Source organism: Pogona vitticeps, chromosome 5 (assembly GCF_051106095.1).
Source record: "Pogona vitticeps strain Pit_001003342236 chromosome 5, PviZW2.1, whole genome shotgun sequence".
Classification (NCBI taxonomy): Eukaryota; Metazoa; Chordata; class Lepidosauria; order Squamata; family Agamidae; genus Pogona; species Pogona vitticeps.
The window spans coordinates 114,649,968-114,676,699 of record NC_135787.1 but is presented as its reverse complement, the minus strand read 5'-3'; the positions used below and the strand labels follow the sequence as shown (position 1 = coordinate 114,676,699).

The window sequence follows — 26,732 nt, the reverse complement described above, 5'->3', positions numbered from 1 at the left end:
CTGCAGTCCCTAAAGGCGCAGGCGGCAGGAGCCAGGTTTTTCTATGCCTGCCATCTGGGTATGTGCGCACATGTTTGTGTTTGTGGTGGCAGCGGTTGTTGCCATCTTGGCTCTCCCTCCTTTCCCATGAGTTCTTCCCAAAATCTGGGATCAGAGGACAGGTAAGTATTTCTCGATGGTGACTTATGGCTCATGTGCCCACAGAGAGGGCTATGCATGCCAGAAGTGGCACATGTCCCATAGATTCACCATCACTGGTATAGCATATCTCATCTTCCAAAAGAAACAACAGAAAGCAGCTGGAAATTTGATAACCACAGAGCTAAAAGATTTGCTTATTTATTTATTGGAGTTCTATGCTGCCCATCTAGACCAAAGGTCTATTCTGGGCAGTTTACAAATTTAAAAACAATAAAAACAAAAAATGTATATTATAGATCAAAGGTGGTGAAAGTATAAGAAATTAAGATAGGCTGTGAAAGTATAAGAAATTAAGATAGGCCGTGAAAGTATAAGAAATTAAGATACAGCAAGAGGGAAAGCCTGCTCAAATAGCCAGGTTTTAAGTTTATTCCTGAAAACACCCAGAGAGGGAGCCAGGTAGATCTCCACTGGCAAGTTGCTCCAAAGGTGAGTGGCCACTGCAGAGTCTAGGAGACAGTTAAAGAGTTAGAATGACAGTTATAGAGTTAGAGAGGAGGAGGAGAGAGATAGGGATTTGAAGAGGGAGAGTTAGGAGATTGAATTGAGAAGATTAATACATAGATTGGACAGCTGGAGTGATAGAGAGACTAGGGAAAGAGTTATAAGGAATATAGTAGTAAAAGTATATTTTTGTTGTGAATAAAAATACATTCAAACCAATGCATAACCAAATCCTATTTAATTAATGATCCTGAACATCTGTGATTTCCATTTGTGATTTACATAATAGGAGAATATCTATAATTTACTCCTGTGATTCTCAAACTTGAAAGTTCAATAAACCTGTTATATTTGGCAGCACATGTGTCTGAAATATGTATTTAGTATTATATGAAGAATACTTGGTGGCAGCGTATAAAGAGAAAATGCATCCAAAGGGTGAACCTATATTTAATAAACAAGGAGCACTGGGTGGATGCGACAATGACAACGACAATGACAACAACAACAACAATGATTCAAATCCTGAGGGGGGAAGTTTATCAAAAGTGGACCTTAAGAAATTCCCTATATTTAGGAAGGGTGATAGCTCAGAATCATTCATTATTTTGTTCGAACGGGCATCCTGAGACTTTGAGGTGAGAGGGGTAGAGCGCATGATCATGCTAAGATCTCAGATAAGTGGGAAGTTAGCAGAAATTTATTACCAAATGCCATTAGACCAAGCCAGAGACTATGAGGCATACAGAAAATTGGTTTTCTCAAGGTTTGGAATCAATGCTGAACATCTAAGATGGAAATTTAGGGCATTGACTAAAAGGCTTCAGGAATCCTATTCTCAATTGGGGGCAAATATGGTGAGATACTTGGAGAAATGGCTTGAATAGTCAAAGGTTAAGACATTAGAAGATATGAAAAATATTATAGGCCTTGAACAATTTTATTCAGTTCTACCAGGGGAATTGAGGTATTTAGCAAGAAATAAAAAGCCCAAAAATATTCAGGAGGCAAGCAAAACAGCTGATTATATTACAGAGATAAAACATCCAAAATTCTCAGAGATACAAATTGGAGGGAAAGCTTTGGATGACAGAAGGAAAGAACCCAGAGAGTACCTCAAGAATCAACAGGCAGTTGGAAGCCATTTTAGAGGCAAGCCCTCAGAGCAGAGCCAGCAGAGATATAAGAACTGGGAAGGGAAGGGAGACAAGTCCCCAGTTTTTAAACAGAAAGTCTCTAAATCCTATTTTGGCTGTGGGGAACAGGGTCATTTCATAGCACAATGCTCAAATAATAGAGAGTTTGGTCAGCAAAAAGGAAATATGCCCAAGAAAGTACACTGTGTACAGCGGAATAAAGCAACCACAAAGACAGTTGAAACGGGTGTCATAGCAACCCCAGTTACAGTTACTGCTAAAGCAGAGAGTCAAGAACAACAACTTCTAATAGCAAAAGTTCTCCATTGTTATATGGTTGAAAGTAACCAAGAGTTTCTTTGATGTTCTGGGGGTAGTACTTATATAAATGAGACTAAATATCTAGCTCTAAAAGACTCATGCTCTCAGGTGACATTATGCCATCTCACGAAAATATATTAAGAAATGAAAGCCTCACTGTTAAAGGGATTAGATCAGAGCTAATTACTTTACTGATGGCTAAAATACCAATAAAGTAGCAAGGGTGGAATGGGAGGTGGAAAATGGGAATTACAGATCAACTTCCTGCTCCATGCTTGATAGGGCTAGATCTCTCTGAGCATGTTAAGAGTGTTCTGGTGAATACTCACTCCTGGAGAGAAAAAAAGGAAGCATCTGAGGAAAAAACATGAACTCCCTAATGAAATAATAAGAGGGAATGAAGCTGATGAGACAGCTGATTTAGTAGCTATAAGGAATCCACATAAGAATACTTTTAAAAAGGAACAAAAAGCAGATTCTACCTTAGAACAATGCTTTAAGATGGTTAGAGAAGGACCAATAACCCCTGAGAACCCCAAAAGGTACTTTGTGGGAAAAGACCTATTATATAGAGAGGTCTTAGTAAATCCTAGGCAGGGAGGGGAAAGCTTTAATAAACAACTGATAATCCCTTCTAAATACAGAGAGAAAATAATAGTAAGGGGACACACAGATACCTTTTCTGCTCATTTGGGGATTACACGCACTAAGCAGAGAATATCTCAGAATTTTTACTGGCTGGAAATGGGAAAGCAGATAAAAGCATTTTGTCAAAGATATGACATATGTCAAAGACAAGGGACTAGTAATGATAAAACTAAAGCCAAGTTGTGCCCTTTACCTATTATTTCAACCCCTTTTCAATGTATAGGTGTGGACATTGTGGGATCCTTATTTAAAGTTACCAGGAGGGGAAACAGGTTTATACTGTCCATAATTGATTATGCCACTCGATATCCAGAAGCAGTTCCCTTGAGAAATATAGATGTAGCAGATGTCTTGCTGAATTACATGTGTCACATGGGTTTTGCTTCTGAGATAGTCACAGATTTGGGAACTTCTTTTACATCTAGACTAATGAAAAGACTATGAAAACTTTGTGGCATTAAGCATATAACATCCTCCCCATATCATCCTCAAACAAATGGACTGGTGGAGAAATGCAATAGAACCCTCAGGCATATGATTAGGGCTTACACTGCAGGAAATCCCAATGACTGGGATCCTATTTAATGAATGATCCTGAACATCTGTGATTTTCATTTGTGATTTCCATAACAATAGAAGTACATCTATAATTTACTCCTGTGATTCTCAAACTTGAAAGTTCAATAAGCCTGTTATATTTGGCAGCACACATGTCTAAAATACGTATTTAGTATTGTATGAAGAATACTTGGTGGCAACATTCAAAGAGAAAACGCATCCAGAGGGTGAACCTATATTTAAGGAATAAACAAGGAGCACTGAGTGGATGCGACAATGACAAACTGGGTATATTCATCAAAGAACCCGATCCGTTTTTATTTTCGTCCCCATTTCTAGTTACAACTTTTGCTTTTAAGGCATGAATTACAGATGTTACTGAACAGAAAATGTGGCCATATGATTCATTCATAGAAATACAGTTTAAGGATAGATGATATCTTTATTGGAGCTCCTAAAAGTTAAAAACAAGCTGGTGAGTTCATAATTCTTCATCAGGTAAAGATAGTATAAAAATAGGGTGGGGGGAAGGAAGGCAACTAGTTTAACAATTACCCATGATTCATGAAGCCAGGCTGCCAAGAAGGGAACATGGAAATAGATTCCACCTGATGCAGGGGTGATAAAAGGGACAATGGTTGGATAATACCTTTACTGGAGCTCCAGAAAGTTACAAGGAAATCCAGCTTTCTCCCTCTCTGCAAACAAAAGGCTGACTCTTTCCCCAACCCCCCCCCCAGCCCAGATCTGCCAATGGCCTTTGGATGAGGGAATCCTAGGTAACTTGTTCAAGGTTCACTCAGCCTTCCATCCTTCTGAGGTCAGCAAATTGAGTACCCAATTTGCTCAGTGGGAGAGGGGGGCATGGGTAGCCTGCATAATTAAATTGTAAACTGCTGAGAGAGCACTTTAAGCTCTATGGGGTATTATATAAGCAGCACACTTCCTTCCTTCCTTTTTAACCCTTCCTTTCTCCTTAAAAGGGCCTGTGGCAGCTTATATCGTTAAAAGGACAATATTTAAATGCTAAAAACAGTAAATATACAAATACTTAAAAATATTTAAACAAGTATTGTATTAAAACATTATATTAAACAGTAAATAAAATCAATACTAAAACCACATTTAAAAGCAACAGAGCACAACAATCCATTTAAAAACATATTTATTTATTTATTTTGTTTTGTTTTGTTTTCCCTGATCCTTCTCCTTTCTTGTCCTTGGTCTTCTAGATCCAGATAGGTATACTGCTTTCTTTTTAAACTGTGAATCCAGTGAACACTACTTTTTTTAAAAGAAAAGGAACAAAAGACTCATATATCCAATTTACATCAGTAGGTAAATCTTCCCCAGTTTCTCAAGATACATGAAATATTAATAGATATAAATAAAATGAAAGTCAGTTTTCTTCCCCAGAGAAACCGAGGAAGATTATCGAAGAGGAGCAATCTTTTCTTGACTCCAACGAGCCAAGAGTTATTTGGCTTGTTCAGTAGAAACACAAATCAATGTGTTGTATGCAGTCTTGTAAAATATGGATGCTCTCAATGCTGCTTACTTAAGGTTACAACACATTAGACATATAGCATTCTCAGTAAAGGACAATGAATGAGATTCAGTCCCAAATTCTATTATTTTCAGCCATAACCTCTTTCCCTTTGCCCAAAAAGAATATAGTGTAGGCTTTTCTGGTCATGATGGGCTTTGAGCAGAATCAAACTAATTTATTCTTGTGGTTGTTGTGGGTTTTTCGGGCTTCTTGGCCGTGTTCTGTAGGTGGTTTTTCCTAACGTTTCACCAGTCTCTGTGGCCGGCATCTTCAGAGGACAGCAAACTGTCCTCTGAGCACAGTTTGCTGTCCTCTGAAGATGCCGGCCACAGAGACTGGTGAAACGTTAGGAAAAACCACCTACAGAACACGGCCAAGAAGCCCGAAAAACCCACAACAACCATTAGATCCCGGCCGTGAAAGCCTTCGCGAATACATTAATTTATTCTTTTTTGAGAGATCACTGAAATAGTTCCCTTTTCTTGTCTGCAGTAAGTCTAGTATTTTTATAGCTAAATTATCCCATAGCACCTGCAAATGAATGCAAGAGTCTGGCACGTTCGGTTCAATGTAACATGTGATATTAATTTGCTCTCCCAGCTGTATTTTAATCCCCCAAATAACAAGTATAGGCACTTCATTATCGTTACAGCCTTATCAATATTTATCTTGCATTGTGTTTCTAAGGAAAGGTATCCAGACTGAGCTAATTAACATAATTGAATGTTCAAGATGGGTGATTTTTCCAGTTCAGTGTTTTAGAATATCAGTGCAAACTGCAAATGCACATTACTATAAGAAGCGAGGGGTCCCATTTCACAGAAATATGGAAAAGCAGATTGCTAGCCTGCAGGACAGCCTAACGTGTCTGTCCCACAGCATTTCTGAATCAGAACATATTGCTGTGCCATTTTGTCAAACAGGCCAGGATAGGATTTATGGTTTATTTCATATTTAATTGCTTAATGATCCTACCAGCCTGCCTGTATGTTAACTGGATTATTAAACTAAGATACATATGGAGAAAAGATTTCCACAGAAAATAAGGCTCATCTAAATGTTTGCATAAGGAACAAAAAGCCACTGCTTCGGTAACTCATTGGTTTATGAGGAAGAGTAATGCTGTAATTCAGTGGTTCCCAACCTTGGGTCCCAAGATGTCCTTGAACTAAAACTCCCAGAAACCTTCACCACTAGCTGTGTTGGCCAGGATTTCTGGGAGCTGTAGTCCATGAACAAGATTGAGAACCACTGCTAGCTTATTGAGAAATCTCATGTTTCACATCCGGATTGTTTCATGTTGATATCCCCAGGCAGTTTTAGAAGAGACTCCATACTGTTGTGCCCTGTTAGCATAGCTTCTTCACTTGCTGTGATTACATTTTGCAGAGAAATAACATTAATCATAACAGACATTCTTTCCATTGCCTTTATCCTGAACCGGCTTGTGATCAGGTAGCAACTCTATGAAAAGCCCTCTATATGAATTGATTAGGATATGCCTTGAATTCTTTGCACTGTTAGCCACAGCCACTGGGTAGGAAAGTCTATATGGATGATGAAATAATGGTCAGAATCACATGGTGGTCAGACTCACAAGCTGATACAGTCCCAGTGATAAAATGCAAAACCAGTTAAAATCAATCTATGGGGAAGAAGGAACCGAGCACACAGCATTGGAGGAATGACAGGAGCTGGAAATCAATATACTGTACAGGCAGAATACTAGGAAGGAGCAAAGAGACTTCTTGACCCAAGGCACAATCTTAAGTTTGCCTAGTGAACACTCACTCATAGGATGGAACACATGTCCTAATGTAATTGACAGCAAATGGGCAACCTTCGGGAAACCTTGCTTTCACTTTTAGCAAATAAACCTGTTCACATGCTTTCATTGTAGTATCAGAAAATCACTGACAGAGGGACAGTTCCTAACCCTACTGATATTGGTCTAAACCTGAAATCAATCAGCCTGTTCTTGGTTATGACTAGGGACTTCTTTGAGCTGTCCTTTATCAGTGATTTTCAGGTACTACAATGAAAGCAGGTGAAAATGTTCATTTATTGACGTGGAATTCAAGGTCTCCTGAAGTCTGCTTCATTTGCTCTCAGTCACTTTGTTCAATGTGCTCCACCATATGATTTTCCTGCTATATTACTGCCTAATGGAGGATGGTGCCTGGTCTTTATAATCCAGAGAGTAAGCAAGGTTGAAGATGAGGCTTCATGGACGAGATCTGGTGTGGAACAAATCCTCAAAAGCACATAATAAGTTTCATTAAATATTCAAAATACAGCTGATTTGTTTACAAGTAAAGAGGAAGGGTTTACAGATGGGAAAGAATAGTCAATATATAAAATGTACACTCAAAGACAAAAGGAAGAAACTTATTACAATTGTTACCTATCTTAACTCTAAGAACAGTACACTCTAAAATGCAACTCACAGCCTGATAATGTAGAACTATAAATGGATGTGAGAAATATTGAATCCATGACCTTCTCTCTCTCTCTCTCTCTCTCTCTCAGGCCTTCTGAACTTACTTGATTAGTTCAAAAAAGGAACTTTTTGAAGCTTTGATAGTGTGCATCTTACTGTTTTCCAGGAAAATCAAGTTCCTACTCTCCATTGACAAGTCCCAACTGTTGATCCCAGATGCTGGGAATGTGTCCCCTCCTCTTCTCCTCCTTGGTTCTATCCTGATAAAGCACTCATCAGACCTGGCTCTTAAACCTTTGCTACAGACATTGTACAGTCAGCTCTGATTGGTTGCACAGAGTAATGATGTCTTTCTGTTCATTGCTCCAATTGTCTGGGAGAAGACCCAGTAGTATTTTTTAAAAGTGGCTGCAGTGTGGGAGAACAGTGACTTCCACTTATGACTGTGGAATTCATCCTGGTTTCCATAACTCATTCCAGTTATTTAATGGAGAGGAAAGAATCTAGTCTGCGCTCTGCTACAGCTTTGCAAAGTGGAGTAACTTGTTTCCAGCCAGTATATCTTCTGCAGGGAGGCATTGTGTAAGAGATTCCTTCAAAACTCAATTTCCCACTCTCAGAATATTTCAGGCTTCCTGGCATGTCATTCTGCACCTATTGCTAATTACTTTTTCATCTCTTAAGAGCAGGATATCTTCCTTTCTAAATGTTCTGGGCAATGAATTCTGGCCATCTCAGTTGGATACCATCTATGTGGAACATAACAGAAGATATACAGTAGAAGAGTCTGTAAAATTTATATTCTGGTTTACACTGCCTTCTAACTCTTCTACATGTCCTCAAAGAAAACATGATCATCTCTTCCTGTTCATGTATTTATAAAGCAGCTGCCTACTTCCTCCCTGTCTCAAAACTTACAAGAACAGCCATATGGCCCCACCATTTAACTGCTCCAAAAAGATGGTCCAAATGGCAAGGATTACCACCTCTGTCTTTGCTAGCATAATTTATCAATGCCGTCTTCAATTCCCTGTCATCCTGGATGTGTACAGTGGGGAAATATACAATTAGGTGGTCTGCAACAATATAAAGATTTTTAATCCTTCGACCTCATTCACTGTGTGACCACAAGAACAACTACCGTGTTTTGTTGCTTTAACCTTTCACAATGAGATAAATCATTAGACCACTAAAACATTTGTTTTCATAAAGAAAGTAAGATAACTGCCAAGATGGCATCACTGTTGCTGATTCAAGCCATTATCTATTTCTAAGAGTGTTTCTGTGCTTTATGACTCTAACAGTCTGATACCCCTTTAACTGTCATGGCTCTCCAATGACTTTATTATAAACTGAGCATGCTTGGTACAGGATTGCCAGTCAGATGATACAGTGTATCATATGAGTAAGAGAGAAATATAAGTCAACAAGAATTCACAGCTATTATGGAAGGAGTAAAATGGGTTTGCTTTAAAGAAAGTAATGGAGAGACAGTCCTCCAGAAAGGAGGATATTTTGCCATGTATCTTCAGAGAATTAGCATGCAATTTTGTAGGGCATATTCAAAGTATTTCAACATTACAAAAGCATAGAGCAGTTGTATTTGATGCTTTCATGAAAAATTCTCTCAGGATTTCTGAGACCAGGCTCCTGACACATTTGAAAGGGGAAATTAGCTCCAGGTCTCGAATAATCTGAAATTCTGAACCTTTCAAACAGAAATCAATTGAAATTGTAACTCTTTTCTGGCCAAACAGGGACTCATGCTTGCAAAGGGTTTAGTCTTTGGTTGTAAAATATTTTAAAAAGATATTTAAAAAAGAATACAAAACAAATAGTCAGAAGCTCACTCATTTAAGCTGTGGAATTATGGTTTTTCTTTGTACCTGGGTATGGTTTTACTCAATATTAGCAGAGCTTTATTGGCTATATCCTGTTATAGTCTCAAACATTCCACCTGCTTTGTCATTTATATAGTTGTTTGGAAAACCCCTCCATATATATTATGTGCTATCAAGTTACTTTTGATATATAGTGACTATAAGATATAATGACCTTCCAAATGTCCTATCATTAACAGTTCTGCTCAGATCTTGCAAACTAATAGCATCTCATGTTAGGTTGTTTCTTTTTTCTAATCTCTCCCCCCCTTCCTAGCCATATTGTATTTTTCATTAAGTTCTGCTCAGTTCCTCCAAACTAACGGTTGTGGATTCCTTTATTGAGATACTTTGTCTCATTTTAGGTCTTCCTCTGTTCCTACTGCCCTCCCTACTTTTCCCAGCAATATTGTTTTTTTTTCTGATCAGTTCTGCATTTTCATTATATGTGCATGGTAAGATAGCCTCAGTTTACTCTTCTTTGTTCTAGTGAGAGTTCAGGCTTGACTTGATTGAGCACCCACTATTCTGCACCTCTGGCTATCTGTGCTATCAATAAGGCTCTCCTCCATTACCAAATTTCAAAATGAGTTGATTTTTGTCCCTGCTTTTCTTTACTGTTTTTATTTTATATAGTATGAATGATTTTGCCCTTGGTTTCTAGTGACAATTAATTTTTTTTCAAAAGGCAAGGGGACATATTTTGGAAATCACAGACACAACATGTTCATTGAGTTTTTGGTCCGATATAGGTTTTCTTCTTCAGGTTGCCTAACCAAGGAATGGGTTTGGAAACTTGAACATAGCTTTCTAGTTTGCATTCTGCAGAGTGGCCATGGCAATATTAGTTTATTTTAGAGGTTAAAGGGTGTGTATGTTTCTTCGTTGTATGTTTTGCTCTCACATTTTTGCTTCACCATTTCATCTAAGTCCAAAACAGCCCTTCAAAATATTTTGGCACAGATGGACTATGGCCACATCCAAGCTGTTCTTGCTTTTGTGCTCTCCCAGCAGTCATAGTAGAGATCATGTGCTCATTGTCTGCGATCCTCTAGCACTACATAATTTTATGTGCTTCTTTATCCACAATTCAAAATCCAGGGAATGGCCCAATATCGCTGCACAATATTGTGAGAAGCGAGATGAGAGCATAGAAGCTCTCCTGGGAGTGCCATCCATCTGTAGGGTATCTAAAGAAGTGCAGACCACCCCTCCACCAACCCCGAGAGAGAGAGAGAGAGAGAGAGAGAGAGAGAGAGAGAGAGAGTATACATCGGGGAATAGACACCTGGGAACTGGAGGAGAACCTACGGGGCTTAAGAGTAGCTACACAGACCGAAGGGGAATTGGCGGGAAGGAAGAAAGGGGGAGGTTTGTAATAGAGGTGGGAATGGGGGAAATAAAAAGGGAGAGAGACAGCATACCGGGGGGGGTTGGGAACTAATCTGGGTTGAGGATCCTTGGATGGGGAAATGGGAGAAAGTAAAGGTGCCCCGGGAAGAAGCTGATTATTGCTGGAGAAAGGGACTACCCCAGCGACCTTCCTACTGGGGGGAGCCCCAGGCACGAGAGTGGAGAAGGAGATTAAAAGAGGAGAGAGAGGCAGTAACCCGGAAAGCCGAAGGACGTAGAGTATGGCGTGCGGAGGAAGCACAGAGGATGGCATACCTCCAGGACCGTGGGGTTCCTTTGAGCGAGAGAGGGAGCTGCTTTGGAGAGAGGATGGAGACGAGGAGACCCTATCATTACTAAGAGAAGAGGAAGAACACTTTAACCCAAGTTATGGCCCCTTTTTACCCAGATCATGGAAAACCAAATCCTTGAACCCCTTTGAACCTGATGCCTGGTTACCCTTGTGATGCCCGAAGTTACAAGGAGGACTGTTAAAAGACGTTTTACAGTTGAATGAAACAATAAACCCAAGTTTGGATTTTACTTTAAAAACGACTCCTGTGTTATTTGATAAAGAAACGGAGGCTAGGTTTGAACGCTCACAAATATCACGTCTGCATTAGTAGCAGGAAGAAGGATGCCAAACTTTACATAGCAAAGAGCAGTTTGAAAGTTGACAACAACAATGGCAGTAATCAAGATGGTCTACAGGATAACCTGTTGCACTCACTACCATTCACACTTGTTGAAATACAGCCCTGACTATTGATTTGTGCTTTGGCGAGAAATGGTTAACTGATCAAAAAAGGAGTCAATTTCTGGAATTTCCCCTTTATTTGATATCTCAAGCCTCATGGCCTTTTTTTCCAACCATGTCCAAGGAAGGGGAGACACGCAAAGAGGCAGTTGAGCACTGAGACCTCATCTTCTGCACTTCCGTGAGAGTGCAAACAGGGATAGAGGACAAGTGGAGCCAAATCCTCCCACCTTCTTTGTTTGTTTCATTGCTCTGGCAATGAAACCACCAGTGGATCCACCACCCCAGCCTTAGCATTTTTTTCCTGACAGGAGCTGCAGCACTTACCCCAAATGTCCTTTGCTGCTGGAGACACAAGCAGCAACCGGAAACAGACATGGTAAAGGACGTACCAGGTCCCCATCTCCTGACTTCATCATCCCTTCCTAAAAGGATTATGTCCTAATTCAGGACTCATACATCCCACTCACTTCTCTAGACCTGTATCCCAGTGAAGTCAACTAGGGCCACAGTCAGACTGACTATGCTTGGAGGTTAGTGCCAGAAACGCAACCCCTGTGAACCTGGGAGAAGGAGCAGTTGGACCTGACTCTGTGCCTTTAAAAAAGTTGAGGTGAGTGACAAAACCAAGCTGGAACCCATGGAATTATTGCCTGGGAACTCCGCAGCCCTCAGGATTCACAATATTATAATACTTTTTTTTGTATATAACATCTGCACCAAAAGGTTTATAAGGACTTCATTTTTTCTCCTGTGAAATTATGGAACATTCTGACAGTCATGATTTTATTATTTTCACTACATTCAAGAACTGTTTTCATATATTGAAGATACAATATATGCAAACGAATGTATTGTTGGGGTAATGTTTTTTTAAAACATGAAGTTATTATTTAACTAAGTACTAGGTTATTACATTTGTTTTTTAAAACATTTGTTTTAGAAAATGAGCTACTTAATAAGCCTCACAGATAAGATTTCATAATCTTTATAATTAATAAAAATTATTACATATATTCGTATTTGCTTTGCCATGTAATTTTGGAGTTCAGATAACTCATACTGTACTTGTTCACAATAAAATCTTAATGTACATAATTTGCTAGCCCAATATGTTTCTTACTGAAAATGTTCCTCTACATTGATAAAATTTCCTGTAATAAGAAATGGATAGGGCTAGCTAGTAACATGGGTGTGTTTTGTGTTCAGTTAAAGCATCCACACACAGTTTAAAAAAGCAGTTCAACGTTTACACCAGTTGCATAAAGAGACATTTATTTGCATAAGTGTAACTCCAACTTTCTCAGTGGGAAGCAATACTTGTGCAATATGCAACTAGTATAATCCCATATTTCATAACTGGCAGGTTCTTCTGTTCAGTAGAGTCTCATTAGGATTAAGGCCATGGTTTCAAGACAGGGAACCATGTTAGTTTATTAACCACTGAGCCTCGTGGCGCAGTGGTTAAACTGCTGTACTGCAGCCAAAACTGTGCTCATGACCTGGGGTTCAATCCCAGGTAGCCGGCACAAGGTTGACTCAGCCTTCTATCCTTTTTAGGTTGGTAAAATGAGTTCCCAGCTCGCTGGGGCGGGGGGAATGTGTAGCCTGCATAATTAACTTGTAAACCGCCCAGAGAGTACTTGAAGCATTATGGGGCGGTATATAAGCAGCACATTTTGCTTTGCTTTTATTACTCCAAACACAAGTCTTGTAGTAATTATTTAACTGTCATATTTATCATAGCACACATTACCCTTCCCCAGGTCGGTGACCTTTTGATATATTGAATTACAATCTCTATAGTCCAAAACCAGCATGCCAGACTAGTCTGGAATGAGGGGAACAAGACCATCTGGTGGGCACCAAGTTAGTGAAGGCTCACATAAGCCTTCGGGGATTTCTGTCCAATTCACCAGATGGCATTAGACTTTAAAGTGCTGCAAGTTTCCTTGCTGCTGTTTCTCTAGTTAAACATGTTAATGATGTACTACGAAGACATATTGAAAGTAAATATGTGGTTTAGCAGAACATTTTTCCCTATTAAATACTGCATTTATTTGTTTGTATATTTTCAGTGGTGAGACATATACTGTCCAAATGACTGGTAAAAAGCTTTATATGTAGTTTCAAGGATCTGTTGAAAAATGCATAAAATTTATGATATAAAATTAGTGCAGCTAAATTCAAATTGCATTAATAAAATTTTTTAAGGACTATGCAGTGCACATATACCATTTAATGATATTTCCATTTCTGATAATAAATATGAGAAAGAATGACAAAAGGTCTTTGTCATGAGATTGAAAGAGAATGGGACTTGTAGTCAGAGTTTAAAGGAAAATGGGAATTGTAGTCAATGAGAAAGAGAGAAAATGGAGTCTGTTAGGTTTTAAAAGTGAAAGGAAGACATGGGAATGTGAGAAAACAGAGAGGTTGTTTTTCTTAATTTACAGCCAGCCTCGTACAGCGTGAATTCTGATAAGCGGACAAGGACGGGAGGCGTGGAGAGCACAGGCCCAACAAATTATTTTCTAATTGGAATGGAGATAAGCCACCTGCATCTTCATGAGAATTATGGGTGAAACGGACAGTTACGCCTCTTTGAGTTGATTGCTTTATGGTCAAGAACAAGGAGGTTGGAGTGATGTAGAAAATGGACGGTGGGTTATGTGGGAGAGAGTTTTGTGACTATTTGAGATCCAAGATTATGGATTGATGTTTTGACTATGTGGCTTGGAGGAGAAAGCGCATGTAAGTAAGGGAAAGAAGGAGGTGGGGATAGCCCACCTTAGTGTTTATTATTTTAACGGGAATTGGTTGTTATATTTAACTGTGTATTCTTTTGAACATGTTCTTTATGCTATGCTTGAGCAAAAACAAACTGTTTCTGTGAAATTATATATTTTCTTAATAAAAAATTAATCATAAAAGTCTTCAACAAGGATGGTCTCTTGGTTCAGCAGGGTTTGGCTAAATCCAGAGGAGTGGTAATGGCTATTGACTAGCTACCAGAGGTCCTAATTAACTGAGCTGTTGTGAGTTCTAAGGAACTACAACGCCCATGTGTCTATATTTGAAAAATACTGGGTAAAAGTAAAATGTTCTTTTAATATCAGGCTTATTCTAGGCAGAAAAGCTACTCACTGCTGGAGGTTGAGGACTTGCCCCAGCGTAAAGGTGGTAGATTTGTGGCTGAGGGATTCCCTAACAGAAGGATCCATGCTCCTTAGGGAGAATCAGTCCTGACAGTCTTAGAAACCTTACCATTGTAATAACAGAAAACAATCAGGATCCATTTTCTACAGATGATTTAAAATTTAGAGGATATAGCAATATTCAGTAGATGAGAATTTGCTGACAACAATTTACTTTGCTTCCTCAAAAACTGAAGTTTGCGTATTGGTTAAAAATACTTCTTCCTTCTCCTTTCTGTCCATGTATGGAGTCCCTAAACTAATTACCAATGGTAGGTTACATCCAGTGGGACTGAGCAGAAGGAAGCTTCGTGCAAGGGAATTCCCCACCTACAAGTGTCTTGGTAGTAAGCAGCAGCATGGGAAAAGAATTTTTCAGTGGTCGACAGTTTTGATTCAAATAGCATTTTGCACCTCCTGTCTTTGAGAATTCACAGTTTAAGAGGCTTTTGGCATGTTTTAGAAAAATGGAGTGCACATAAAACCATATTTTAAAATGTGAATAGCTAAAATGTGCAGAGACTGAAAAAGATACACACACTGGAGTCAGTTGCAATGGACACATGTTAGATAAAATATGTAAATGAATTGTTAGATTATATTCTATATACTTAGAACAAACACATTAAAATGCAGTGATTGTGAATTTCAGTGGAGGAAGAATAAGCACCTTCCATGAGCACAGAAACACTTGCACACAGTTGGGCATAAACACTGATGAAGGTATATAATGAACAAGAGTCAGAACAGGATTAGAGGCACTAGATACAAGTAAGACCCAAAAAGTTCTGAACTCTCTAAAGAGAAATTATTATGACCATGGGAACAAGAACTCTAAATTGCTATCATATGCAGTAAAAAAAAGAAAGCAATAAAGAGGGCAATTGTTTCTGTGAAAGCAAAGGAAGAAACAATAGTAGCCTCACAACAACAAATAGTAACAACATTTATAGAGTATTATAAAAAATTGTATGAGACAGAATTAACACCAGATAAAAACATTAAGAAATTTCTAAATACATTACCAGTTAGTTAAATTACAGGTAATCATAAAGAGCTACTTAATTCTCCAGTAACAATAACAGAAATAAAATAAGTTATTAAAAAAATTAAAAAGGGCAAATCACCAGGTTGGATGGGTTTACAGCAGAATTTTATAAAATTTGGGAAGAGGACATCATAGGGCATTTGTTATAATTGTTTAATTCAATACTGGAACATGAAGAAATACCAAAATCATGGAGAACAGCTAGGGTAATAACTATATTAAAACCTGAAAAGGACCCAGTACTCCCCTCATCATATAAATACAATAAAATTACAAAACCAAGACCAAAAGATTTTTTCTTCAGTATTGGCACAGAGAATTAATAGTTTTATTACTAAATATATTCAAACAGGGTTTGAATATGGGTTTATACCAGAAAGGCAGATGCAGGATGCCATATGTAGAGTTCATAAATATAGCAAATAAAGAAGAATGGAAATTAGCAATACTGTTGTTAGACATACTTAAGGCCTTTGATTGTGTAGAATGGCATTATATGTTTGAATTATTAGAAAAAAATGAATATGGGCAAAATGTATTGATGTCTTACAAAATTTATATATAGGGGTGGAGGCTAAAGTACTCCTCAAAGGAGTACAATCAGACAAGTTTTACTCTATTAAGAGGAATGAGACAAGGTGACCCCTTATCCCCAATTATATTTGCAATAGCAATAGAACCACTTGCTGCACAAATAAGAGAAAATTAAAATTAAGGCTTGCTGTTTAAAAATAGAAAACATCATATATACCTTTATGCAGATGACATGCTTCTATTTCTGGAAAACCCAATAAAAACATAGAAACACTAAAAGAACATTGTTATTATATGGGCCTAAAAATTAATTATCAAAAATCTAAAATGTTATGTATAAATATCTCTATAGCAGAACCAAAAGAAATTAAAAATAAATCAAATTTGGACTTACGTTATTCAAGTTTCAAATATTTGGGAATTTGGATAACAAAAAGTATAAGCCAATGAATATATAGAAAATACAAACAATTATTCAAATCAGTAAAAGAAAAAGAAAAAATCAGAAGTTGGATTAAATTGAATGTTAGGGAGAATAGCATTCGTTAAAGCACATATACTACCAAAATTTTTATTTTTATTTCAAAATATACCATTACAACCTGAAATTAAAAAAAATAAAATAAAATATGGCAAAAAAACTAGAAAGGTTTATTGGCAGAAAAGGGAAAAAATTGAGGTTCAGAAACAGTGTTAAATGAGGTCAAAGCATAAAGGGAGGGCTAGGATTACCACAATTAATAAAGTATTATGAAGCCTTTCAAATTACTCAAGTAATAAAGTTTATGCAGACAGAAGAAATCCCAGACTGGGTTGAAATAGAAACAGATGAGGATATTGGTGCGGTTAACACTTATATTTATACAATGGAACCAATTACAAAGAAGGAGCAAGTACAAAATCCTTATACTTGTGAGACATTGAAAATATGGCATAAATACATGAGATTATTTGCTCCACCTATATCCCCTCTATGCCCTATGTTGGATTATCCAAAATTTAAATCAATGGAGAAATATGTGCAATTCAAAAATCGGAAAAGAATTGGAATTTATAGAATAAGAGACCTATTTGACGCAGGGAAACCAATAACAATTAGAGAGTTAGAGGACAAAATAAAGGAGACAAAAACTAATGGCTACGTTTAATACCAAAGTTCCGGACCTATGAGAACGCTCACAGAACTAGAACAATATAGTATAGAAAAAGATCAAAATAAAAGGAAGGGAATAACTTCGGTAATATATAAACATTTGGTTGAGAAAGCATTTCCCAGGGGTATGGGATCTAAAATAACATAGGAAACTAATCTAAATATCAATATATCAGAGAAAGAATGGATGGAAATATGGACTACATATCCATACAAATCATTATCAGTCAAAGTGAAAGAAATGGTTTTGAAGGTAGTCCACAGATGGTATTGGTACCCCACAAAATTACACAAAATTAATGGAGAAATCTCAGACAGGTGCTGGAGAAACTGTGGAAGTAAAAGCACACTAGAACACATGTGGATCTCTTGTTCCAAAGTGGTAGCATATTGGCGGGAAATAATTAAATGGATAGAAACACTGTTGAATAAAAAAATAATTTAAAATAAAGCTTTATTATTATTTTCAATATTTAAGGATGGAAATGAAAATATTCAATAAAGACCTAATTGCACATCGTGCAGCAGGAGTTGAAATTGCACAAAACTGGCGAAATGCTCAAGATCTTTCAGTACAAAACCTTGAGAACAGAATCTGGTAAATGGTCCTGATGGAAAAGCTGACCAATCAAATTAAAATATATAGAGGAGAAATAAAACAGGATAAATTTATGAAAGCCTAGCAACCAATATTAACACATGGAATTAGGTCAAGAAAAGAAGAATGTGATATGGGAAGTAATTTGGATTGCTGGCATGTAATATTTTAAAAAGAATTAAGTATGTTAAAATATGAACTACTGGATGTATAAAGAAAGACAATTTACTAAAAGAATGTGTAAGTAATTTGATAGTATTGTACTACAATTCTAACTTGCATTGTCATACTATGGATGTTAATCAAATTAAAAATTAAAACACACACACACTGATGAATGCTCAACAGCAATATGAGCTCTACATGAGGCTTCTGGGTGGGGTCATCAGGGGGTGTGGGAACTCAGGTGGCGTCTGTGGTCCGTTCTGCCTATTTTCATCTATGGCAGATTGCCCATCTGCGACCATATCTTGATGGAGGGCCCCTCACTATTCTTGTCCATGCGCTTGTAATCTCAAGATTAGACCATTGTAACGCACTCTATGTGGGGATGCCTTTGAGATTGATGTGGAAACTTCAAATGGTGTAGAATGCGGCAGCCAGGCTTCTTAGTGGGGTGAGGAAATATCAGCATATCTCTCCCACTCTGGCTGCTTTGCACTGGTTGCCCATTTGTTTCCGCATTGAATTGAACATGCTAATGATGACGTACAAAGCCCTAAATGGTTTGAAACCTCGATACTTGGCAGATCGTCTTCTCCCACCTAGATCTACCTGAATCACCCGATATAGCCAGCAGGGATGGCTGAGGGGCCTAACGCCGAGAGAGGCCTGGAAGGAAAGAACAAGAAACCGGGCCTTCTCGGCAGTGGCCCCTCAGCTATGGAACACTCTCCCAACTGAAATCCATCTGGCACCCTCGCTTGGTGTTTTAAAAAGCCATTTAAAAACTTGGCTCTTTAGGCAGGCCTTCCCTCCAGTCAATTAACTTATTTTTATTTTTTTCTTTCCTGAGTTATGTTATCTTGGCAATGTTTTTTAGAAATAAGTGTTAAAGTTTGTGTTTCGGATGCTTTTTTTATGTTTGCTATATTGCTGTGTTTTTATTATGTATGTAAGCCGCCCCGAGTAGACTTTGTCTGGGGGGCGAGGTAAAAGTCTAATAATAAATAAATAAAATACAATAAGCAAAATCTTAGACATGCTTATTTCGAAGTAAATAAACTGAATTTAAGGAGAGAGGCTCCCAGCTAGGATTGAAGTCTCAGGTTTTAGTCCAAAACATTTACAGTGGAAAGTAAGGTCCCTGGACTGAATTTACATACGATGTATTCCCATATAAACAAGCATAAAATTGTACTTCCATATCAAAACCCTTTAATTTCAGTATCATTTTGGTGTGCTTATCCATATCCTAAATGAAATGTCATTTCTCTTTCCACCTTCTCTTCCTCTCCCCTCCCCTCCCACTACCCGACTCCTTTCCTAGATTCTGTTTTCATTTGCTGGTATGCATAGTATCAAAGAATGAGAGCATAAAATACTTAGGCTGGCAAAGAGTTCAGATACATCAGTTAAGCATCAGACATTCTGGACATTAGTAAAAACAAAACAAATCCACCATCGATTCATAATTTTATGAGGAAGATATGTACTTCACATGAAATTCTGTTTCTTTCATAAACACGATACAAGACAGAGATCTAAGCATCACACAAATTACTTCTTTCTGAAAATTGAGTCAGGGCTTCTCAACCCCTAAGAGTAGGTTTTTGGGATACAAATGGAAGGAACTGCAGTGGGAAAAGAATTATTCCCTCCCATTTGCATCAGCAGAAATGTAGCACTTTATACTTTTATACTTTATACTATTAGTTCAGAAAGACTTATGTACTGTAGATAAGGTAACATGATATTTATTTATTTATTTATTTATTTATTTATTTATTTATTTATTTATTTATTTATTTGATTTATATCCCACCCATCTGGTCTGGTCGACCACTCTGGGCGGCTAAATAATTAAAGTCCATGCGAGGACGGGAGTTAAACAAGGATGCCCAGTTAGCCCCTTAGCATTTAACCTGGCCAGGGTGGACCCACTTCTCCAGAACATTCCCACACCTGCGTTTCGGAAAAGAGCCATGGCTGCACTCATGTTCAAAAAGGAAGACCCCCTCAAACCTGAAGAGCAACTTCACTATGTAGCACACTCTAAAAGACCGATGGAAGCATCATTGCTCCCTATACCTTTAAGAAATGAAAACTAATTTTATGAATATCAATATTAAAATTCATAGAATTATTAAGGGAAGTTCCAGTGTCTGCCACCATACTTATGGCTTCTCTCTGATTGTCCAAAGGGATGGAGACACCAGAGAGCAATTTCCCCACAATGTCTTTGCTCTCTGGCTGCCCAAAGATTTTTCTCTGTCTTTGAACCTTGAGTATTTTTCCCCCCAAGAGGGGAAAGTGCACCGTTCCTGGAAGCACTGCAATACCAGGTCAATGCGTGGAGTGGACAGAGCAAGCCCTTCTTCCATCTCCCAGCTCCAAAAATCCATTTAATATGTAGTCCTCAAATAGAGGACATATCAGATATTAAACTGATAAGAACAGATACTACACTTGATCTTAGCCAAAAGGCCGAAAAGCTTTTTTTTGTTTGTTTGGCAAGAGCTAAATATAGATCTAATGGCTTTGAAATGCAACAAGGGCAAGAAAAATAATAAGTACTTTGCTATCTGTGTGAACCAAACGGGCCTTTAAAAAAACTGCCTAATGACAAAATCAGCAAGGAAATATTACCCCTCTTCCTTCCATTTTGAAGCCTTTGCTTGCTAACATAGCAACAATGAAAACTGTTGGTAGAATAGAAATTAAATAATAAGCCAGACCTTGCAAAAATAGAGCTAAAAGGGGTGGATAAATGATTTATGGACATTTCATGCAAACAAAAGTAGCAGCAGTGGGGAAAAAACACAGAAAAAAACCCCCAGAATTTCAGTTACACAATTCACGTCTGAGACCCATGGTTAATTTTCTAAAAGCGCAATGCAATTTAGTAGTCAAATTAAATACATGCAATTCATTGATACCCATTATGATAAACTGACTAGATCTTTATTTCTTGGTTTAACTGAGTTGTAAATAGGATTGAAACAGTAATGACCAGAATCCAAAAAATTACTCATGTGTAGGGATCCACAGAGACTGTAGTTCCCCAAACTTGCTACTGTCCACATACACAAAGTTGATGGAAATAATGAGAAGAAAGGAAAGTGTTAGAATACTCTCTTCTACTCAGTGTAACATTATCCCCTAAATCAGAGGTCGTCAACCCCCAGTCCGTGGCCTGAGACGGACTGGGCTGCAGAGAGAGACCTCCTGGCCCCCCACTCACTCCCTCCCAACAGCTGCTTTGTGCATGTGCCAGCGCCGGTGTGAGCGCTCCCCCACTCCTTCACGCATATACCCAAGTGCCTGTGTGAAGGGGTGGGTGGGTTGTGTGCAGGCGCTCCTATGCATGCGCAAAGGGGTGGGGGAGCACTGAAGCTGGTGTTGGTGGGCACATGCGCGCTCCCCCATCACTTTGTGGGCAAGCTCAGGGGGGTGCCCCACCTTCCTCAGAGGCTCAAACGGCCTACGCTTCCAAAAAGGGTTGGGGACCACTGCCCAAAATGAATGCTTGAACAGAGTTCAAGAGTTAACTGGAATGCAATAGAATGAAGAAACACTGAACTTCCACAATTTTTTATATCATTATTGTTCCTCCTTCTTCTAATGGGTATCCACAAGAGGTTACTCCCCTGTTTTTCTAATTTTGCTCATTACATTTTCTAATTTTTCCAGAGAGACGAAATCTAGTAAACTATTTGATATACAACTGCTGTAACCCAGCTGGCTTTCTCTCCAGCAGTTGCTTTTGATACAGTATCACATGGTGTTCCTCATTAGTTCAGATAAATTATTCACGAAGTCCCAGATGCGAAGTCCCACAGTTCACTAAGCTCCCGCCTGGCTTTGACAAAAATGTGAGCTTTTCACATCACAAAACAAATGTGAGTTTGTGAATAATGTGCATTGCCAATTAGCCCAAAGAAATCATGTACTACCTCATGAGTCACTGAGACGTATTTAAAGAGAGTTATAGTGCCCTGTAGAAGCAAAGGACTGTCTTATTGTTTTACTCCAAAGGTCTGAAGTTTATCCTTCAAATTATCAATCAAAACATCTAAAGCAGATTTTTTAAAAGCTGAATTCTCTTTATATATAGTTGAATTTCAACTCCTAGAATTGCTGACCATTGGCCATGTTGGATGGGGCTTCTAAGAATTGAAGCATATGGAGGGGTGAAGTTGAGAACTATTAGCTGAAATCCACTTGTAAATTCTTCCACTGATTCAATGGGCCTACTCTGGACATCAGGCATTATTTTAGAAGATTAACACTAAGGAGCTGTTTTGCATGAAACAGGAAAACTGAGTTTCTTCTTGCCTCTAATGTGTCTCTGAATGGAATACTTGAATCCATACAGGTGAAGTTATGTCTGAAACAGGTAACTGGCTATGATCTGAAGCACATGTTTGCATAAAGTAATCTTTATTACTCCCCCCCCCAACAGTCTCCATTCTACAATTCTCATACCAGTGTGTGTGAGCTTTCTTCACTTCAAATTTTGAACCATACATCTTCAAAAGGACACAGTGCATGGCTATTGTTCTACGCAATGCTTTCTGAGTTGTGTCTCACATTACCCCATTGTGTCCCTAACATTTTAGCCAGCATGATTAATGATCAGGGATGTTGCGTGCGGTAGTCCAAATATTGTTTAGGAAGATCCCAGCATTTGGAGATCTATGCTTGAGAATTCTGTTCCTAAAACAGATCTAGACATAGGAATTTATGCCTTTAAAAAAAAAAAAACTTCTGTGGACATACATTTTTTGGGTTTCTGTGGGGATTGTATCAGATTTGACTTTTCTTCTCTGTTTTTTTTGTGCTGTTCCAACGCAAACCAAATAAATGAACATGTGAGTACCAAAACATTTGCCACTGCAACAATTTTCTGAGAGAAGGCTTGCAGTTTCTGACAGAATTGCAAGGGTGCCAATATTTTTGGCCAGGACTGTACATGTAATTTCTGTAATGCTGCATTTAAAAACTAGCAACAACAAATGCTGTTAAATTACAGTTGTTGCCCAGCCTAATTTGTATTGTATTGTAGAGCAGGCATTGCAAGTATGATGACAGCTCTATATTGAAATCTTAAGATTCACTATAGAAAGGAACAGGAATTGGTGTTTTTTTTTGCAACACCTTTTTGTCATAGCATATTGTTATTCCACAGAATACGCAAGTGAAAAAAGGAATGCCAGGCAAAAACTAAACTGACATTCAGGCATTCTTGTTTAATTCATCACAGCTTTTTTTTTCTTGTTAAAATCTGATAAACATTTTGAGTAGTAAAAATCCAATTTAGAAATGTAACAGATCAGAAAACCAACATAACATGGCTGTCTCTTTAAAGACTTACATTATATAATGTCAGTAAGCTTAGACCAGAGCTAGACAATCTGTGGATCTTCAGATGCTCTTAAACTACAACTCTTATCAGTTCTAGACAGCATAGGAACAGGACTGTAACAACATCAGAGAGGAATACAGTGACTTAGAAAGCTTTAAGCAAAGATGGTATTACATTCTCACAAATATGGGTTTGCTTTCTGAAGTATATGTACATTCCAGCTGTTAATATGCAAACAAAGAATATGTTTGTGTCATCTCAGAAACTAACTCTCTTATTCTGACAGAAGCCTGAGGCTACAATCCTATACAAGTTTATATGCCAGGAGGTTCCACTGAGCTCAGTGGGACTGACTTCTCAGCAGACATGCATAAGATTGCACTGTCAGTAGGAAGCAGCCTACTTAATCAAACGTGTATGCAGACTGAGAATGGGGATGTAAATCTTTACTTATTTCATTCTCACCCGTAAGAATGAAAAATTTCAAATATTTTCTCCATGCTGAGTGAAACTATAAGAACTCTTGTGCTATTTATTTATTTATTTATTTATTTATTTATTTATTTATTTATTTATTTATTTATTTATTTATTTATTTATTTATTTATTTATTTATTTATTTGCTGTGTTTTAGAACTTATTTCTATAAAAAAACCATGGCAATGTGTTTTTTTTGCAAAAAAAGTTGCTTTTCTACAGAAATGATATTTTGTCCAAAAATTTTCTTGTGCAGATTTCTATTCTCCCCTCCCAACTGCTGCCCTCATAGGAAGAGTGAAAAATATAGCCATTTGACTCTTTCTAAAACAGTGTTCTTGATGTGTCAATATTGCAGATATTTGCTACATGCTTTTTGGTATTCTTCAACTGCAAGGCCATGTTATTTTGAGACACTGACCTTTCCATGGCTCCATAGAGCATTTATATAGTCCTTCTACATATAATGAAGGGAGATATCTAGGAATTCCAGTTATAGAACATGAATATATCTTCGATTGTAATCAGAATGAGGATATAGTTCATTATTTATTGTTCTATTTATTGCTCTTTATAGGGATCTTAGAAAAGGATTCTGGTCACCTATCATCTAGTTATATACCTTTTGTAACTTTCAGGAAGCAATATTAAGATTGCTCACTGATAATCAGTCATCTATCACATAGGTTGTGGTGGCAACCAAGCAGTGGGTCTTAATATTCATTGTAATGTATGGTATGATTGGATTGTTGATAAGCACATCCATGAGCTATTTTAATTAGTTTTTAGACTGGGAATTTTCTCTTACATTGTATATTTCAAAGACAATTGGCTGTGAACAATAAAGTTATTGCCACAATGGTCAACCAGATGCTAACAGTAAGTCTATATGCAGGCCAGTGGAACAACAGCACATTTTTATCATGATCTGGAATGTAGAGGGATACTTCTGATATTGGTGGTACTATATAGCCATTATAACTACTGACCCTTGATAGCCAGATTCTGTGACTGAGTCTGGAATGGAATGGAGTCTTAGGTCATATTAGGGGTCCAGCCACTTACTTCAACTGGCATAAAGAATTTATTATACAAATGAAGCATAAACAACCCTGAAATGTGCTCTATGTGGAACTCTCCATGGTCCTGATGCTCAGATGCATAATCTGTACTTGGTCCCAACTGGCCAGAATACCTCCATCTCCAGCAGCTACTAGCAATTAGATTTTAGATCTTTATATCTTTATTTTCTTTCAGGGATGCCTCTTTGACTTATTTTATGTGTACAAGTTTTTTCATTGTAGTTGAAAAGGAAAGTTTTATTTAGGTTTATTTGAGTTTCCCCATGCATCTTTTATTGCACCCCATGCATCTCCATGCATCTTTTATAGCACCCCAAAACTATTCAAGAAAATCAGAGGCAAGGCAACAATCAATCTACTCCAAAAGCAGGCCCAGACACCCTTATAGAAGCAGACAAAAAAGTCTCTGACAACTAAAAATACAAATCTTTAACAGAATAAATACAAGGTAAATTAACCAAATGGCAGTGTTATTTTCCCTTCAAACAGGGAAAGCACACACCTGAGGGGGAAATATAGCAAACCAAACACAAAGCAAAACACACACAAATACCACAAAACCAACAGTCACTTCTCCCAAATACCAAGAACAGTGAACAAGCAAATAAGAGAATAAAAATGCAACCAAACCAGCCCCAAACAAAAACTGCTAGAATGTGGGGAAAATTTTCTTCCCCCACCACTTCTTTTCTTTAAGTCCAGCAGGCAGCACGTGGCATCCCAGGCAGTAGCAAAAACAAAGAAAGGAAAGGACCAATTTTTAAAAAAAATCAAAGGAATGTATGTTGGGGGGGGAATCCCCAAAGAAAGCATAACAGGTTACCCAAACATAATCCCAAGAAGGCAAAAATAATTGCCCCAAAAAATCAAGAAAAAATACAAAAAGAGAGAGGAAATAATCTAAGATGGAGGCACAGGAAGGAGGCTGGCACAGAAGCAAGAGTCCAAGATGGAGGATAGTGGGAGCTCAGTACACACTAATCCCACAAGGAAAAACTGAGGCAAAAAGCACACTCCTTACTGGCTTTCTTATCGACTCCTCCTCTTCTCAGTTGTTCTGACTGACTAAATTGGGACTGCTGGATGCAATCTGGCAGTGATTTGTAACTTTTAAAGTTCCCCCACCCTTGGTCCCAATGCTCTTAAAAGACCTTCCTAGGGCAAAAGGAAGCCCCAGGGAGCCTTGGAACCTAAAACAGGAGATAGGAAGCTATTAATCAGCCTACATTAAATGTAACATGCAGTAGATTTTATATACAGCCAGTCTCTGAGAAATCCATAGCCAGAGCATCACTGATTAGCACCTCTGGTTAGTATGAACTCCATACAAACACGCACACAGTGCACACACACACACACACGGAGGGAGGGAATTAAATATAGATACTGTATTTTTCTGTGTACACGACCCCCCAATGTATAAAACAACCCCCTAATTTTGACCCTTGATGGAGGTGGAGGAGCAGTTAATGGGCAACTGCTCCTCCACCTCCATCTCCTCCTGCTGCTGCCTCTGCTGCCTGCCCAATCACCTCCTCTAGCGCCACTGCCGGGGCTCACCTCCAGCTCACGTGGTCACTGCCTTGTCCCCTGCCCTAAGGAGAGGATTGCTGGAGGAGGTGATCCGGCGGCGGCATCAGGAAGCATGCGCGAGTGCTTGTTTGCCTCTGCCTCTGCAAAAAGCGGCAACCTGCGGTGAGCCCGTCAGTCCCACTGGAGGTGGTGATCAGGCAGGCAGGGGAGGCAGCAGCAAGAGGTGTCTGAGCCCGTGTGAATGCTCCTTCGCCTCC

At 38.3% G+C, this 26,732-nt stretch overlaps 1 protein-coding gene and 1 non-coding gene across 51 annotated transcripts in view; both read right to left on the bottom strand.

The window, feature by feature from the left end:
* Positions 1-26,732, bottom strand: part of MAGI2 (membrane associated guanylate kinase, WW and PDZ domain containing 2) — an 889,129-nt gene that overhangs the window by 258,208 nt on the left and 604,189 nt on the right. The window lies entirely within an intron of this gene.
* LOC140707898 (U2 spliceosomal RNA) lies at positions 20,324-20,514 on the bottom strand. The gene has a single exon (XR_012088036.2). It is a non-coding gene; the product is annotated as a U2 spliceosomal RNA (small nuclear RNA).